General features: G+C 38.8%; 1 protein-coding gene and 1 long non-coding RNA gene across 4 annotated transcripts in view; one reads left to right on the plus strand and one right to left on the minus strand.

Annotated features, from left to right (window-relative positions):
• Window positions 1–14,368, plus strand: part of EXOC4 (exocyst complex component 4) — a 779,245-nt gene that overhangs the window by 102,447 nt on the left and 662,430 nt on the right. The window lies entirely within an intron of this gene.
• The window catches only part of LOC115098519, a 34,433-nt gene continuing 22,372 nt past the window's right edge, over window positions 2,308–14,368 (minus strand). For 2 of the 3 annotated variants that reach the window (XR_003858543.1, XR_003858545.1), the window contains 2 exons: window positions 4,785–4,890; window positions 2,308–2,352 (listed from right to left, as the gene is read on the minus strand). This is a non-coding gene — a long non-coding RNA (uncharacterized LOC115098519). Of the gene's footprint in view, window positions 2,353–3,521; window positions 3,860–4,784; window positions 4,891–14,368 lie in introns of those variants that run through there. The other variant, XR_003858544.1, reaches the window with a different exon arrangement.

Raw genomic sequence — 14,368 nt, forward strand, 5'->3', positions numbered from 1 at the left:
ACTTTCAACTCTTAGCCATCCTAGCCCCCTGCGTCTCAGCCCTCTTGTGATCTACATAAAAAGCAACAAAATTGAGAGGGCTCAAAAACACATATTTAATTTAGCAATTGTAAATAAACATTTACAAGGAAATGTAATTTAAAGAAGGCAGTTCCAGTAGACGGAGCCTCATCATGCATGGCAATGAACTTCTTCCTCTGGTTCCGTGGAGCCTCCGCAAGTCCAGAGAGAGACACATTTTTCTGCCCCAGAAATAAAACCTTATGCTTGTGAAAGACCAGACGCGCATGATGTTACCACTGTGTTGAAGAAAAATAAATGTCATTAAGAGGTTAGCTCCTCCAGGAGCCTTGTTAGCTCCAAACTGTCTGTTGACAGATTCCCAACCGGAGAACTCTCTTCTTGTCTTCCCGTCTTTCTCCTTAATGATGAGAAGAAGATTTTGCTTATGGGAGGCCTGGCCTCCACCTATGTCTCCAGAACTTCGCAAAGGTATTTCTTAAACAGTTCCACAGGTGGAATTAGGTGTATTTTGGGGAAAGTTAAGCAGACGAATATTGAAAGCTATAGCCATTTTCTGCAGATTCTCTAATTTGTTTTGGATGCTTTCTCCTGGATAATCCCCATCTATATCAAAGACATCTCTGAAGCCTGCTGGACAAGGTTACCTATTCTAGAATCCTCTCGAGACAGAAACTTGAGACGGCAACTCAGCAAAAATATCAGATAAAATAGTTCCCAGTGTAGAAAGGCTTCTCTAGTGAGACCAGTACCGACCAGATGAAATCTATAGTGATGTTAGACGGGCAAAACAAAGGGGCTAGTCTTTCTGATGTCAGCCAGTTCTGCTCTATCATAGAGCGCTATATCCAATCTCCCCCTTTCTAGCACTCAAACTGTTTTCCCAGTCCTAACTGCCAGGCTTGGTTCAATTTTCCTTTCCACCGCCACATAAAATTGCATTTGTTTTTCCTTCTGCTCACCAGGCCCTACAAGAATATCAAAAGCTTTGCCGGCTTTCCCTGTTACCGTGGTTTCCTTCTCAGACTTGTCACCAAAGCTGTCATATCCAGCCGCCAAGGCGTCCTGCCGCACAGCCACAGATCCCTGCCTTAGGGCTGGGGGACTGGTCTGCTCACCTGGACTTAAAGAAACTTCTGAATCAAGCTAGTTAAAGGTGACTTGGTTTTTAAGTGTAAAATGGAGCAGATAGAGATCGGACTTGTTCTCTGAGAGCCAGGAGCTCTTCGCATCGCAAGCACATGTACAACTTCTCAGTGGCGGGTAAAAAATCATACATGTGACACTCAGTGCAAAAGTCTGGGAGGTCTCCCTCTTGCTGCTGGACGGCTGCCTTCATCTCAAATTTGTTCAGTTCCTAGTTAAGTTTTAGGTTGCTGTGGGAATAGGAACTTGTCTAATTAGCATCCTTTAAATGTATTAGTGAATTCACTATATACCTGGTAGTAGCCTACAGGGGAATGATCAAACTCTCAATAAGGTGTGGGGAATTCGTGAAGTGAAGCTAAAAGGCTGATTTTATTTTATTTGCTAGTGTGATAGTGGCACCTGCCTATAAATTTAAGGATGAGCTAGGGGTGGGAGGGTTGGGAAATACAAACACACTAACTTCTGTTTATTAGCTGCCTTACTGACTATTAAAAGCACAAATGCACAAACACACTAAATAATATACCCCAATAGTTTACTTCTCCCCAATACTTTAAAAAATAATTTCCCAAGCAAAACTTGCTGATTCCTTTCAGCCACCAGCAAGGTGATCCTCTTCTCTCAGTGCTCCCACTGGCAACCAAAATGATAAAGGGGATGGAACAGCTCCCCTATGAGGAAAGACTAAAGAGGTTAGGACTTTTCAGCTTGGAGAAGAGACAGCTGAGGGGGGATATGATAAAGGTGTTTAAAATCATGAGAGGTCTAGAATGGGTAAATGTGAATCGGTTATTTACTCTTTCGGATAATAGAAGGACTAGGGGGCACTCCATGAAGTTAGCATGTAGCACATTTAAAACTAATCGGAGAAAGTTCTTTTTCACTCAACACACAATTAAACTCTGGAAGTTGTTGCCAGAGGATGTGGTTAGTACAGTTAGTATAGCTGGGTTTTAAAAAAGGATTGGATAAGTTCTTGGAGGAGAAGTCCATTAACAGCTATTAATTAAGTTAACTTAGAAAATAGCCCCTGCTATTACTAGGAACAGTAACATGGAATAGACTTAGTTTTTGGGTACTTGCCAGGTTCTTATGGCCTGGATTGGCCACTGATGGAAACAGGATACTGGTTTTGATGGGCTCTTGGTCTGACCCAGTCTGGCATGTTCTTATGAGAATTCTCTTAAAAAAAAAAAAAAAAAAAGAACTTGAGAGAGATCAACTTTCCCAAGCTGCAGCTTATCTTGGCATCTAAAATGGTCAAGAGATATATATATGAACTTGTTTGAATGTTCCATCTGAATTCTCCTCCCTCCTTTAGCTAAGGCCTACTATCTTCCTGGGGAGGTAGATATAGGATCCAAAACGGTCATCGGACAACTTGGATGTGACTGCCCAGTTTGAAGATTCACAGCAGGAGGAGAAGGGCTTCCTGAGCCCTCTTGCCGGTTAGTCTCGTCATCAGTAACCGCTGAAACCTTTCTTTAGATATAGGAGAGAAAATACGGAGGTTCCCGGATAGATGCAGAGCCACCCAGGAGAGGCAGCAAGCTTTTCTGTCCCTAGGACAGGAGGTTATTTCTGTCGGTTCCATTTTTATTTGGGGTTTTCTTTGTAAATATTTGGTGGGGTATTAAGGTGTTTACCGTGCATTTTCCGGTCCTCAGCAGCTTGCTTCTTTTCCTCTGAGAGAACACTTAATGTGGTTCTTCCCATCAGTCACTGGGACTTGAGCTTGGAAATGGCCAATAATTTATGCAGCCTTCCAAGGTTTTTCCTCCTCTTGCGTGTGTGTGTGTGTGTATATATATATGTACATATATAGAGAGAGGTTGATATATATTTTATTTTTTCCCTTCCTTCCTTATCTCCATGAGATTGTAGTCTGTTTGATTAGTTGTTAGTTTGATTGTTTGTTAGTTGCCTTTTGTCTGATGAATTTTTGTTTTTTTGTAAACATTATTGCGAAATATTTTGCTTGAGAAACTGTTGAAATGCTATGAAAATAAAATATACAAAACATAAATTTCCTCTCTCAATTTTTTTTGTTTTGTTTTTGGAAGTATTTCTGTTTTAATTGCACTTCCATTTTGGATCAAAACTTATTTTGTGAAAACAAAATGTCATTTAGAAAACTAGAAATTATAGATGGATGATAGACAGTTTTTTATAGGCTTCAAATTGTTAATTTTTATTAAAAATTGTTTTTATTGATATAGCGCTTTTGTCCAGAGCACTCGATAGAGAATTAATTCCTAACAAAGTACACATATTGAAACTGATTTATTTTTAATGGGTAATATTGATTTCATATATAATATATAGCAGCAAGTGCAAATAGAATTGGTGAAAGAGTAATTTTACAATGCATAATGCAGACTAGAACTCAGCAATGACCACAGACATCAAACAGTACGGAATAAAAAGCATAGGATCTGTCATAGGGTGAAATAGCAGGAATGAATAATGCTGGTCAGGGTTGGAGTGTATTGGAAGAGCTGCATGCTGGTAACAATAATGATTATATTTATTATCTATGTTCAGTGCCAAGAAAATATTTTACTTTTCACCAGAGCAAAGTTTACAGTCTAATGCTGAGGGCAACAGCAGTTGATTGGCCGGCGAGGTTAATCTGGAATATCCCCAGACTGTGAGGGCCAGGTTAAAATGAGGTTTTGACATCTCATATCTTTAAAAAAAAAACAAAAAAAAAAACAATTAAAAAATGATCTCTCCAATAGCAGCACGAGGGTGCTTCAAGTCATGCTGTACTTTGACTCTATGACATTTTTTGGGTGCTTTGCTCTTTGTACTCTAGGGGTAGAAGCACTGGATGCTGTTTTTTTGCATGTTTTTTCCCCTTTACCCTCCTCTTCTGAAAAAGTATTTCTGCTTAGATACAGAGGCCTGCGGAGGTGAAGTAACTAGCCCAATGGCATGCAAGTAGTCCTAGACAAGGGCAGATCAGATACCACGAGAATAACTGTCTGACTCACAGCTATCTCGTTTTCTGGCAGAATCCTGTGCTCTGTGGATGTGAGTGTAACATTTAGGGATTGATATTCAAAACATTTATGTGGTTAAAATAGGCTTTTGTAGGTCATGTGATCCTGGATAGATATTGACCCAGGGTCTCTGAGTGCCACCCCCCCCCCCCCTTAATCAACCAAAATCAGTGTCATCCTTGGGACTGAAGTCTTCTTGGTGAGCTATATATATATATATATATATGTCTAATGATTGATATATGAATAAATCTCCAGGTACTATACCCATTAAAGGAGGGAGAAAAGAGAAGAGAAAACAAAAGCAAATATCACGGGGTGTACCTAAAGTTCGGTCTTAATCTTGGAGCTGACTGAAGCAGTGGGTATGTCATTATCGGGGAAGGTAAGGGCTATCTCTAATCTAAACTGCTGATCTCAAAACCACTATGTTAGAAATGGCCTCGAGAATTAAGAAAGCAGAAGGGAGAATCTCCCTTATAGAGGATGACACGGTCACAATGCAGTAGCAAATAGCAGCGCTGGAAAAACAAACCGTTTCACAAGAGGAAAAAATAGACAAACTGGAAAACAGGTCATGAAGAGGTAGTATTTAAATAACGGGCCTACCTGAGTCAATTGAGGAGTATTACCATCCTTTTTGGAGAAGTGGTTACAGGAGACACTGGGTGTGCAGGAATCACAGGAAACCTTCGTGGTAGAGAGGGCCAACTGTCTTGGTGGAAAAAGAGGTGACAATAGCAAAATTTCTGAATTGGGCTCAGAAGCAACAGATAATGCAAGCATACCGTAAAAACAAGGAATTAAGATACCAGGAACAGCAGGATTACTCAGCCAAAGTTTCACTGAAGGCTTTTAATCTCCTGTTTGCTTTGCTGATTCAAAAACAAATAAAGTTTGCATTGCAATTCTCGGTGATACTCTGCATTTGGCATAATGTGAAGGTGCAATATTTGACCATGCAGATGTAGCAAAGATCTTTATTGAGATAATTTGAGTGTCTAAATGTCAAATGCGGTCATGCTGATTGGATTCGATAACATATTTCCTTAATTTTATGATGAGAACATAAAATTCATAAATTGTGACCAAGTTTGGGTTAAAAAGACAGGAATTACAGAGATGTATCCTGAGAGATGCGGCCAGATGAAAGAATGTTACTTTAACTGAGAATTTGTACAGATGACAGGTGACCATGCTGGAGGTGACTGCCTTAAGATAGAGGCAGTTTGGACTTATCTGGAAGTTACTCTCGTCACAGACTTCCTAATGGATATATGAAATCTGAGTATTGTTTAAGTTGGTATCACTTTAAGAATCCTCAGCACACTCTCCTTAGGCCTGTGAGTAAAAGATCCAATTTAGAAGACACAAAAAGATCTACTATTGGACCTCATGGGGTTTATAGGCTTATAATATATTTCCTTTCTTTGCAAAGTTGATTATTACAATCTTGGATGAAAGGAGTTGTCATATTGTGAGGTTCTGTGGTGTGATAGATTTATTTATTTATTTAGTGCTTTTCTATACCGACATTCATGATACAGATCATATCATATCGGTTTACATGGAACATGGGGAAAACATTAACATAACCAAGAAGAAAGCGAAAGTTACAATAAAACAGGGGTACTCAAACTGGGAAGAAGAGGAGCCAGTGTCAGAGGAAACTCGGAACTAAACAATATCAATTCAACAATATTTACAGTAGCGGTAAAAGGGGTGCGATGACTAGAGGGCCTTGGAGTGTGCCTGTAGCTGGGGAGGTCCCAGATTAAGGGAAGGCTTGTTGGAATAGCCAAGTCTTCAGTTTTTTTCTGAATGTCAATAGACAGGGCTCTTGTCTGAGGTCAGAGGGCATAGCATTCCAAATGGTTGGCGCCGCTGTCGAGAAGGCTCGCTCTTTGGTGGCTGAGTGGAGTGTGGCTTTGGCTGGAGGGAGGTGAAGCGATCCCCTGTAGGCTTCTCTGATGGGTCTTTGAGACGTGTGGAGAGTTAGTGGGTATTGGATATCGATAGGGGAATGATTATAAACGGATTTGTGAATGATGGTGAGACATTTGTGTAAGACTCTGAAGCTTAAAGGAAGCCAGTGCAGATTTTTTAGGATAGGTGTGATGTGATCTCTTCTGTTGACATTTGATAAGATTCTGGCGGCCAAGTTTTGTAGCAGATATGGAGAATTTCTGTTGTGAATGTTGGGGGGGCATGGCACTCATACACATTAATGCATTCTTCATGCTCTATAGAGAGCAATATTATCAATGTTGGGGAAAGATTGGGGAAGGGAAGGGGAAGGGACTCATAAGGGGTGTTTCTATGATTCTATGTAAATGCGGTTGAGTTTGGGCGAGTGATTCTAAATATGAGAACTGGGAAATAATGAAGGAGCATTATATTGATACAAGGAATTCACTGCATAAGCTGGGGTGCAGCGAATTTAAGAAAGGATTAGGAATTGTTAAGAGTTATTTCACTCGTGGTATGGGGACACAGGTTAAATACATTTCCTGGAAATTGGCAGGGCTTGGGTCGCCAAGGAAAAGAGAGAAAGTAATGGCTCATATACATAGATTGCAAGGTAATTTGATCTTTTTACAGGAAACTCATATGAAGGAACAGGGACATTAAAAGCTGCGTAAAAAAATGGGGTAGTCAAGTTTTTTACTCTTCGAATACATAAAAAAGAATGATGTGGCAATATTAATACCAAGAAGCATAGTTATCTCGGATCACTGTCAGGTGGAGTGTCTTTTCATTAGATACTTAGAGGTGAATTTTAAGACCTTACACGTGTGTGCAAGTATGCCAGCTTGCGCCAATGGACGTAATTTTATAACGTACGTGCATATATGTGCATATGTTATAAAATCGGCTGTACGCGCATACATGTGCGCCCATTTTTATGTGGACGTGCGCTTGTGCATACAAATGCCACGTCTACCGTGTAAGTGGGGGGAATTTTATAAGGGGTGCATGCTAAAGCTACTTACCCTTTCCCAGTTCATTCACTGTAGGGATAGGACTTTGACTCCCCTGGTTTTAAAGTTTCCCTTCTCTGCTCTTATACCTGACCCGTAAAACCCCATTTACTAGCCCTGATGTTTCTATTTTTTGACTTACATGCCAGCAATAGCAGAAGTAAAGTTACACAGTGAGAACCCTGACACGTGCTTATGCGTGTAAGGATTAACACGCATATCTCTTGGTCTTCCCCTGCCCAGGCCCTGCCCCTTTTTGAATTTTTTAAAAAATTTGTGTGCATACCAGGAGATACGCACGTACACGGGCACCCCTTAAAATCCGTGCAGCGCGTGCCAGCCTGAGACACGTGTGTATCTCCCGGCTTTGGCGCACATAGGGCTTTTATAATCCAATAGCATGATACCAACCAAGGTTTTAAATGGCACATACCTATGTGTCTAACTAATGACCAAAGGTTTTCAATATTTCTTCAGGAAAAATGGAAACTGTTTGAATTAAATAATGAGATACACAAGGATAACCTGAATCTCTTCTGGGAAACCTGTAAAATGGTTCTCAGGGGGGGAAATTATAAATCAAACAGCAATACATAAAAGGAAGCTGCATCTTTATATTCTAGATTTAGAAAAACAGCTGAATCATTTAAAAAAGCAGGTGAACCAGTTGGGAACTGAGGGATGGGTAAAGAAATGTAAATGATGCAAAAAATACTTGAGTTAATTCACTGGAAATCCATACATTTGCTATTTATATATAAACATAAGTTATTTCTATTTGGCAGTAGAGCAGGTAAAATGCAGACTAATTTAGTTAACACGCAAAGGAGGGCTAATTATATAGGGGGAATTAAGAACGATCATGGGCATGTAGTATCCTCAACATGAGAGTTAGGTGAAGTATTCAAATCTTTTCATCAAAAATTGTATGATGCTGAACCAGCTAATCTGGTGAATAGAGATAGGTTTATGTCTGGACTTGCTATACCACAGGTGTCTGAAGAAATATTACTAAAATTAAACTCACCCATAAAAGTGCAAGAAGCTGAGCAGATGATAGAAGGGCTACAAAATTATAAATCACCAGGGCTTGATGGTCTTCCAGCCTCATAAAATTCTTAAAAACAGCTTGACCTTGCCAGTATAAGAATTGTTTAACCATATGATTGACAAAAAAGAAATGCCAGATTCAATGAAGGTTGACTGTTATAACGATTTTACCTAAACCGAGAAAAGATCTTATAAACCTAGCTTCTTACAGGCCCATTTTCCTCTTAAACCAAAATATAAACATTTATGCTAAGATTATTGCGAATAGATTAAAATTAGTTATGCCAAAAGTGAGACCACCAGAAAAAGCATATTTTATATATTGGTAGGAAATCATTTTGTAAAATTAGGAGATTGATACTATCGTTAGGTGACTGTAGGACAGTTGGATATGTGGATCCCATTGTAGTTAGCTTCGAGGCAGAAAAAGCTTTCAATAAGGTCTCCTGGGAGTGTTTAGTTTTTACCTTGACTCAATTTGGTTTCTATGGAGAAATTTATGAGGGATAAGACTGTTCACCAGAGACCCAAAAGCATTTGTAAGTCTGAATGGTTCCATTTCGGAAGTTTTTCAGTTTAAAAGGGGAACCAGATAAGGCTGTCTGTCATCCTTCTTACTTTCTTTTCTCACTTTGGAGCCTTAGATAATTCACGTAAAGCAGGATGAGAGTATTAGGGGGTGAAATCTGGTCAAACAGAATTGAAATTAATGCTTTTTGCAGATGATGATGATATCTTGATGACCTTAACAGTAGCTCGGGAGACACTGCCAAAACTTTTGACTACTATTGAAGAATTTGAGAGTTTCTGTGGATATTGGAGTACTTTGAAAATCAGAATGGTAGGGTTTCCCACTGAAGTAGGCAGATGTCACAATTAAATATTTTAATAAATACAAGACTTGTTATATGTAAAGGATGTGGATTGAGAGTGCCTTCATACGATGCGAAACAGAAGAGTTCAGCTATCGTGTATGTGAGCCATGTTCTGGCTTCTAAATCATTAGGCACCTCAAAACGGTTTTAAATTTATGATTGTGTCCACAGGTTTGCGTGCTCTTCTGATTATTTTCTTTATATTAAAGCCACCACTTATCATGTACTTGCGTGTGTGTAGTCAATCTTGTGCTGCCGACACCAAAGCGTTTCGGAGCGTGTGCTCCTTCACGGGCTATGCTTTGACAAGAGAGACCGCGTAAACATTCAAAATAATGTAAAGGAATGGTATCCCTGTAATATATATCCAATAATACAAGAATTTAGAAGTAAACTTTCAAGTTGGGTACATTTACCATTAACTCTTTTGGGTCGAATTGCCTTAGTGAAGATGGTATTAATTCCAAGATTATGTACGTACTGCAAATGATTCCAGTTTTGCTTTTGAAAAAAAGATATTAAACTTATCTGTGGTCTCTGTTCCAAATTTTTCTGGAGAGGCAAGAGGGCAATATTGCCAATTGCTAGACTAATAACCCCCAAGTTGGAAGGAGGAATGGGGTTTGTTTATATTCAGTATTATTATATAGCATGTAGCTTGCGATATGCAAGGGAATGGATCATGGGGAAGATCGGATAATTAATTAAAACAGAAGAACAGTTTGGATCTCTGCTGAGCATATTTTATATGCTGCAAATGATAATTTTCCAGTGTATATCCTGGAATCTGTTCTTTTCTAATCAGCAAGGAAAGGGTGGAAATATATTGTTATTCATAAGCCTAACGCGACATAAATCGCAGTGTTTACCTCTGATGGGGAATCTGGATTTTACACCAGGAAATATGTATGGAATATATAGCAAACCTATGCAGCAATTAATATTAATATACCAAAGGGAGAAATATATACTTTTGTTTATTGTAAAATGCATCTACAGTTTAATGGAAAAGATTGCATAATGATTTTACAGCTAAGAAGTTATATTTCTGCTTTACATTCTCCAAATTTGAGTAACCTTGGGAAGAGTAAAACACTATAACTATTATGTATAAATATCTTTATAAAATATCTTTATATATATATATATATATATATAAATATCTTTATAAAAACTACAATTATAGGATCTTTCAGATACTAGCCGAGATATGATCACTCTGGATGAGGATGACATATGTTTGTTCATCCCATACGCATAAAGCAGTAATGAGTGTGGATGTAAGAGAAACATATTTTAAGATTTTGCACAGAATGTTTTTTTTTTTTTTGGCCCAGTAAAACTTATAAGGCCAACATAGTGAGCACAGATATATGTATTAAATGTTCCAGTAATGGGGCGACACTATTACATTGCCTATGGGAATGCATTAAAATTCAATCCTTCTGGGAAAAGCTGTTTAGTATTATTCAAATCAATGATTCCAGATACATTTCCTTGGACAGCAGCTTTTTGTATACTGGGACACACAGGTGACCAACAACATCTGAAATGGATCCATAAGTCGATTTTGGCAAAAGGATGTATTCAAGCTCAGGTGGTTGGTGCAAGAGGGTCCAGTTTTTTCGACATGGAGATCGGCAATGGTGGAATTATTTATGTAGGAAAAAATGTCCCTGGAATCTGCTTCGTTTAAAAGCAAAAGGATGCATATTGAAGGGTGGAGTAATGTTTTTCTGCGTCCTGTTATACCTAAAGATTTAAGAGGAAAAAATAATCCGAACAATTAGGTGAATGGGGAATGTTAAGATAGTGGTAAAGCCATGTGGATAGTTCTAGATCAAGCTCCAGAGGGTCGGTTTATACTGATTTAATGCTATATCTATTGTTAAGGTGAAGCCACTTCTCAAATTTATCTTTAAAGTAAAGACTGCGGATTATTTGCTGGTAATGAGAGAGGGGAGAAGGAGATGAGTGGGGTTCGAGGGGGAGAGAAAATTAGATGTCGACCGTCGTTCTTCCTTGAATTTGTTTGAATTGTTTTGAGTGAATTATGAAATGTTAACACTGTTTATGCTGTAAAAAAAATTCAATAAAGATACTTTAAGAAAAAAAAAAGGCTTTTAACTGCATTAAGAGGTTCAGAGTTCCTCCTCCTACTAAGTTCAGTTAAAATCTGTCGGCACGAAGTAGTTGTGTGAACGGATTTAGCCTGACGAAAAAAGGGGTGGGTTAGGGCGGGTTTTCACATTTATCCGCCTAACACAAGAAATTTAGATTATTCAGAGCTGCTAATGCAAATTTGTGTGAACAACTCGGTCCATGCAAGTGACCGGCTTAAATCTAAGTGAATGAGTTTTGTGCGGTCAGATTAATCGGATATTCAGCCGCGCTTCAGCTGGATAAAGCTGTGTCTGACTCTCCAGGCCAAGTTAATCGCTTACAATTAACCGGTTAACTTTGCTGCTCAGCGGCACTTTGACTTTCATTCTTTACCTCTTGGTGTCCGGTTTTGGACTTTACAAACAGACAGGAAAGAGACGATAAGAGGCCCCGATTTCAAATGCAGTCCTGTGTGGCCCAAGAAGCTGTTGGATCGCGAACTGCTTCTTGGAAAATCGGTGCAGCTGTCTACGGATTCCATCAGAGTGCCATGGCTTTTCGGTTCTCTCTGCCAAATTGACAGAATAATATAATGTACTGTAGTTATACTCTGCATTTGATATTAGCCCAAGTACAAATCCAAAATGAAAAATCTTTTCTTCTGTGTTCTGGATCTCTCAGATGTTTGATAATTTTATGAGGCCTTGTTAGCTGAAATTTAACATTGAGAGGGAAATTTTAAAAGCTTGTATGCAGGTAAACATTTTGAAAATTGCTCCCTCGTGTATGTGGCAAAACGTACGCATGCTGCATTCTGGTGTGCGTAAGGGGCTAGGAGAGTAAAGTATGTGCGGGGATTTCGGTTTGAATTCTTCTTGCACACTTTACCTTGCAAAGCACGCAAGTATAAAAGTTCCCTGCGTTCTTGCTGGCCCCCAGAGTTTCAAAAGGAAACCCCGCAGGGAGTTTCCCTTTGAAAATGAGCTTGAAGGTACCTGCAGACTTGCAGCCTCGTCAGAGAAGCTGAAAATTGGCCATCTCACCCCACCGAGGTGTTTCATCTGGAGGGACAGTGTTCCTTCTTTTTTCCTTTGGCGTCTTTGGAGATGGGCAGCCTGGAGGAAGGTTTGGTCAGTGCTCTGGAGGTAGCGCCGTTGGTGAGCCAGACTATTCCTCCTATTGCTTCTTTATTGATCTCTCCCTGACTGGCTGTAGTGACATTAGATTCCTTTTGGGAACTACTGTCTGGATTTGGAAGTTCCTTGAACTCCTGTATTCAAAATTTGGACATCCTCTTCTCCAGATTTGAACCTTCCATTTCATCTCTTGAAGGTCAACTTGTGGCCATTAATTCTAGAGTTTCAGATATTGAGGACAATTTGAAATAGATTCAAGTTTTTAATGTGGCCACAGTTAAGGACTGCAACTCTCTTTCTAAAAGGATTGAACATCTTGAAAACCAATCTAGGAATTTAAATTTGAGGCTACACAATTTTTGAAAGGTTATGGGGGAAATTCTGGGTTTAACCTTACGGAATTATTTCCTGGAATTTTTGGGTTTTTCTAATGATCAGCTTTCTAGTGTCTCTCCACTTTTCTTTCTTCCTAATAATACCTTTGCTATTCCTAATTTCGCTACTCATGTTATCTAATTTCCTGGAAAATTCTGATGTTGAAGTAATAGAGCGTTGAACTTTATTAGTTTCTTTTTATTCTTTTCAGGATTTAAGTAAGGTCATGCAAAGGAATTTTAGGAGAATAAATTCCCTATTTCATGGTCAGTCAATTAATATTTTCCACAATTTGGCCCTGGTAACTCAAATTCGTTGTAGACAATTTCTTTCATTACGCCAATTGTAATTGGTTATTCCTTTAGATTGCGTTACCCATGTAAATTTCATTAATATTAAAAATGAGTGCTTCATATTTGTTTTGCCTGATTAACTTAGAGTATATGGAATCTAGGAAATCCTTGACATCTTTTGTATCCTCCTCATAGGACATTATAATTTGCAGGTCCCCATCTTTGGAACCTGCTCCCACCGGACCTCCGCCAAGAACCATGCCTTCCGACATTCAAAAAGAAGCTAAAGACTTGGCTATTCACTCAAGCTTTCCCTGAGAGCTAAAATGTGGTGAAGCGACAGACGATATACCTACCTCTGTACATATGTTCCTGATTTATGGTTCCCAGTTACATTTAATTGAGTTTATGAAAGTTCTCTTTAATAGTTTTCCTGTATACTTGTGTTAATGTATTCTGCCTTGAGGCGACTGTTTTAATGTATTTCCGCCCTGGAGGCGACTGTTCAGTTCCTTGTAAACCGGTGCGATATGTGTTCTTTACAGGAACATTGGTATATAAAAATTAAAAATAAATAAATAAATATAATTTGCTATCTGATTTATGTTAAGCCTGTTTACTTATATTAGACTCTTAAATACTCCCTGTATTTTCTGTCTCACTCCTTATGCTGAAATTTTGAAATATGGAGATTGTATTTGTGTTTCCCACAATAATTTTTTTTTTGATCTTTTGTTTCTCATAGCAGAGTATTCTTGCTTTGTTATAATATTTTTGAAAATCTATAAATAAATTTAAAAAAAAAAAAAGACCGGTAAAAGAAATGCTAATAATTTTGGTGCAGTAATTGATGTTATATAAATGGATGGTGTGAGCTACCTATCTATTATTTCTGAAAGGTGGTGTAACAAATTAATGAACTAAACTAAGCTCTCGCGAAAGGGAAGTAGTCTGCAAAGCTGAGAGAGACCGCGATTATTTTACAAGGCATTGTCAGCCAAGTTCCATATGATCGTGATGTTGAAAGACAGTAAAACATGGAGGGTGGCTGACAACTCTTACAGGAATTATGACCTTGTCTTCAAGGCACTGAAGAGCATTGGCTCCACCTCTCTGACCGAGATGTTAAAAGGATATCATCCGACAAAAAACAAAAATCTCTGATCAAGCCAAAAAAAAAGCTGGCCACTCTATCCCTCAGAGCACTCCGATATTAACCAAACAAGGTTTTGAGCTTTCTGAAGTGCATTAGTGAACAGCAATAGATTTATAGATTTCACTTCCCCCTCCCCACCCTCCCATCCTCAAGATATTAATGACTACTTGAAGAATGGGTGCCAACTAAAACATGGCTCTATGGCCAGCAGATCTGTTGCCAGC

This window comes from Rhinatrema bivittatum, chromosome 9 (genome assembly GCF_901001135.1).
Source record: "Rhinatrema bivittatum chromosome 9, aRhiBiv1.1, whole genome shotgun sequence".
NCBI lineage: Eukaryota > Metazoa > Chordata > Amphibia > Gymnophiona > Rhinatrematidae > Rhinatrema > Rhinatrema bivittatum.